Source organism: Sinocyclocheilus grahami, unplaced genomic scaffold (assembly GCF_001515645.1).
Source record: "Sinocyclocheilus grahami isolate Dianchi unplaced genomic scaffold, SAMN03320097.WGS_v1.1 scaffold106.1, whole genome shotgun sequence".
NCBI lineage: Eukaryota > Metazoa > Chordata > Actinopteri > Cypriniformes > Cyprinidae > Sinocyclocheilus > Sinocyclocheilus grahami.
Window position 1 is genome coordinate 1,903,414 of NW_015505285.1, and position 4,877 is coordinate 1,908,290.

Genomic DNA, 4,877 nt, shown 5'->3' on the forward strand with positions numbered 1-4,877 from the left:
CATTATGCAACGTTTTGCGGTGTGGGAGGAAAATACTATATACATATTATATTAATAAACTGTATATTGAATTTGATATTTTAATAGCATCTTAATACATTACGCCATGTTAAGTGTTTATGTTTTTCTACAGGAGGAAAACGCTTAACGAGAGACTTTGCGCATGCGTTCATATTCTGCTGTTCTGGTCATGGATTTGCGGGTCTTGTCTTTTTCTTGCAGGACCCTGTATGTTATAGTATAAAATTAGTTTTAATCATTAAATCACCACCACAGCGTCTTGTCTTTATTGGCAACACGCACGATTTGTGTCGATTGCAAGTGACGTCGCAGGTATCGGAGAGTGCAAGTGGCGATTGCAAGTGACTTCGTAATTTAGTTTCTTTTGTCTTGTCTTCACCACCTGGCTATACTGTTGTAAAATGTTGAGAGAGTCAAACAAAAAGAATAAATAAATAGAACAAAATGAAAAAAATAAAGACTGCAAGTGATGTCGCTAGCGGAAGTGCAAGTGTCTGAGAGTGCAAGCGCCAAGCTGCAGCCAGACCCTTTTGCACACAAGTGCATTAATGCACTTCCTCTTGTCTGTTTTTACAAGCTCCACTGAATTACTTCTGCGGCGGTTCGATTTGTGAGGTTGTTTATCAGGCAAAACACAATGTGCTCTGTGTGCAACTGCACCAGGAGTGTCAATGACGCAGGGCTGCATTACTAATTCAAAAAACAAAAACCTAATAAACTTCTCCATTGTCAGATGCAACTCCCTGACATAATGAGCAGCATGCAGACTGCAGGCTCTATGATTCAACTGACCTTATGCAATCACGACCCATAGGAAACAGCACAGATGAATAAATCACAGCATAGAGCATAATCATATTGCATCTGCTGTATGTCACAGGCAAAAACCTCAAACCCAATAGAGGAAGTTTACATATAAAACCATCATCTATCCAAGCAGTCTGGAGAGTAAAAGCTCTGCAGTTACACTGTTGACACCATGCTAAACACAAAGAGTGTTTGCACACAAATTAAAATTTCATTTTGTCATGTTTTGCATATGCACACTTCCAAGACTGCATTAGCAGGCTTCATGAGCTCCTCTCAAAAGGCCAAACATCCCATTTCAAGACTTTCACGGCGTGCCTCTGCCATTAAAAATGAATCGCCATCTTCTAATCTAAACATTGGCCATTCAGATGCGCATGTTACTAAAGCGGGTGGAAAGGGATTATGTAAATATTAGCTGTTGACACAAGAGTGCGACTATATTTCAGCAAACTGACAAGCTGAGCTGATGAGGAACAGGCGATAACAAAATCAGCCATGGACGCTAATGTCAACTGATGTAAATTGTCCCTCTCCTCCTACTGCCAAAAGCTACAGATCAACCCATCAACAGCAGGCCCATCATAATCTATAATAGTATATTTATCAAACAACGCACATACACAATGTTACAACACAAACACAGAAACGTTTAGTTTTGTAAATATATTTTTATTCACAAATGATATATACCTGGCACATATATAAAAAAAAATTGTATATATACAGTGGGTACGGAAAGTATTCAGACCCCCTTACATTTTTCACTCTTTGTTAAATTGCAGCCATTTGCTAAAATCATTTAAGTAAAATTTTTTTCCTCATTAATGTACACACAGCACTCCATATTGACAGAAAAACACAGAATTGTTGACATTTTTGCAGATTTATTAAAAAAGAAAAACTGAAATATCACATGGTCCTAAGTATTCAGACCCTTACGTTATTTGTTTCACGCTTCGGGCACTCCCCCCACCCCGCCCCCCGATGTCATCGTCCATCACAATGTTTCACTGCAGACATCGTCCGATGCCAATTTGGTAGACATCGCCCAACCCTATTTCTGACCCTGCATAGACAGTAAGGGAACTACCATGTTCAAGCCCAGAAAGGCAGTAAGAAAGAAAGAAAGGCAGCGGGAGAATAAAATGATTCACGGGACTCCCGCAAAATAGAAATATCTAAAACAAATAAATTGTTATTCATCTATTGCACAAAAGCAACATGAACTAATATAAAATATAAACGATTAACAGGAGCAATCACATGCAGAGTTTCTATTTAGGCTATAACACGTGTTCGCTACGTTAAGCAATGCAGTGCTGAAATGTGCGTGCTCACGAATCCTCTCATAACACACAAATTGTATACATTATGAAAGATTCATTATGCATATATTTATTGTGTTATAATAACAGAGATTTGTGAGATTGCGATGAACTGAGATGTCTTTTAGAGATTATAAATGCAGCGCTGTTTGCTGACATTCTGCCATGTCAAACCATGCATGCAGCAGCCGCTTGCTTTAGTTCAAAATAACAGTGTTCTGTGAATATTGATGCTTTAATAACAAATATTTAACGGGAGCGTGTATGCTGGGATTTCATCAATTTCATGGAGAAAAAAAAGTAATGTAACTAATAATGTAACTAATTACGAAATCATAATCACAAACCCAACCCTTTTAGAGTGATACATGACCATCAGCTTCACCCTGCCACAATAACAACCGGCGGATTGTGCATTATCCCTATTCAACGCTGAAACAATTTGGTATAGAAACAATTTTCACTCAGAAATGAGTAAATTTCAAAAACAATTACAAAGAAATTGCAAGTAACAGTGAAATCGTGCAATAAAAAATCAGTAATTTGATTACATTTTCAGAGTAACTTGCCCAACACTGCACATCAGTGGGTCAAACTTAATTTTATGAAGCTACAAAAATACTTTTAGTGCTAAAAATACCTTAATTTGTGTCTTACGGGTTTGGAACGACATGAGGGTATGTAATTAATAACAGAATTTTCATTTTTGGGTGTACTATCCCTTTAAATTTCTAAAGGTATGTTCCACATATATTGCATAGCAAAAAAAATAATAATTCGAGCCACATTTTGGCAAGTACAATGTTCTTACTGGATGAACTATGCCTTTAACAGCAGCACAAAATGATTTGAGTGGGATGTTCAATCATGCAGAGTAATGTTTAATCAGGGCTACAACGTGGACGAGCGAGGATGCTTCTACTGCTTACCATTCCTTCTTGCCAGTATGTCTAATTGCAAATTGACTATATAGCAATTAGAGCCAGGCAAATATTTTCTACTAGGTCATGCCTGCGGTGAGCATAATCAAACTTGCACCCACTCGGACTAATGGAATACAGACTATCTCTGCGCAAAGTCCTTTGGTGCCAATCGCCTAATTAGTGTCTGCATGCAAGTGCTTTCTGCCCTGGCATCACAACATCAAAGGCTGGCAACCCCTTTGTGATGGAGTCTACCTGCCAACATCAGAGCTGGTTATTGTCTTCAGGATTCCCTGAAACCTCCTACAAACATCTGGGGTTTCCTCTATCAGCAAAAACAAGCAGTGAAATGATCTGAAGGAAAGGCATTGCTGATAATGTCATAATTCGTCATGGGGATTTTGAGGACTCTAGTTACAATTTTAGCAACAACTTTGTGTTATTTTAGCTAGAATGGTACTCGGATCACAAAGTACCACCAACAGTCAGAAGCCCTTTAACGGTTGCAGAAATAGGGTACAGTATTATACACTGTAAACCCGAACAGTACTACTAACTTATAAAGATTAAGAACACTGCAATTAAAGTCTGTTAAATCGTTAATGCAACTTATAACAATTACATTTTCTGAACGAGGAATTTAGTTTTATTTTTGTGTGGCTCAACAGTTTTGAGTAAACTCTTCTATTTAAATGATTATTTTTACGTTTACTGAGCGATGTAAAGTGACATCACCTCGTTGCTCTAACCGACGTTCAGAAGAATCCATTCAACATGGCGGATAATCGCAAGCGACCGGAGCAAACTTAATGGAACAACTTGTAAGTAAATCAAAACAACTGTGAAAATTTCTTATTTGCTTTTTGAGTGTTGTAAGAATATCATGATAAAGGAATGTTTTCGTTTTTGGGAAACGCTGTTTTTACACAGCGCTGTAAAGCACGGCATTTCCCTAGTGCTTTTGAATGCTATTTTAGCGTCACTGCTTATAGTATAATGTTAACGTCAAAGAAAGGCACTAATGTTAACGTTAGCCGGCATTTTTTCAGTAAACGTACGTTTTGAATGTCGCTGCTGTTAACTGCAATGTTTAGGGCTGCATTTCTCAAAAGCATCGTGAGTCGATTGTTGAGACCATTTGGTGGCAAATGTTTCTACGATCATCTTAGCCATACAATGCTTTTTTTTTGGGAAAGGCCCTGGTAAATGTGATTTTTATTTGGTCTGTTTTTAAACAACTAGCTGCTAAGAGTACTAATCCAAAATTAGATTAGCTAATACACAGACGTGAATTTTGCAATATATTCAATTTACAAAAACAATCTACAAACTTGTAGTAAACCTTTACAAGCTTTCTTTAATTGCAGGCCGAGCTGGATGCTGAATACAAAAGAGTGAGCCTCAACACTTAAGGTAACTTCTATTCAGTTGAAGAGCAAGTTGTGTTGCGTCCTCACATAACAGGACACAGACTCGCTTTCTCTTTTCTACATCCATTGTTGGTTATACACTTACTTGTGCGTGTTTGTGGTTTTCTAGGTTTGTGCTGAGTTTCACCATATCAGAGAAAGTGGCACACACCAGCAATATTTCCCAGATGTTGCATGACATTTGAAATGTTTGATCTTCAGGTGAGTGCAAATTCACAAACACTAACTACCTCCATCACTGTCTTTATTGTATATAAAATAAAGTTGGCCTGCTTGTTTAACATGTTTGTTGTTTTTTTTGTTTACATGATGTCAACATGCTCTCCCAGTGTATGTGTGAGGAGAACTGTTCTTCAGGACATGAAATG

At 37.7% G+C, this 4,877-nt stretch overlaps 1 protein-coding gene and 1 long non-coding RNA gene across 4 annotated transcripts in view; one reads left to right on the forward strand and one right to left on the reverse strand.

Annotated features, from left to right (window-relative positions):
* The window catches only part of LOC107588626 (zinc finger MIZ domain-containing protein 1-like), a 136,852-nt gene that overhangs the window by 118,248 nt on the left and 13,727 nt on the right, over positions 1–4,877 (reverse strand). The window lies entirely within an intron of this gene.
* Positions 3,836–4,697, forward strand: LOC107588627 (uncharacterized). The gene is made up of 3 exons (XR_001609608.1): positions 3,836–3,900; positions 4,447–4,492; positions 4,619–4,697. It is a non-coding gene; the product is annotated as an uncharacterized lncRNA (long non-coding RNA).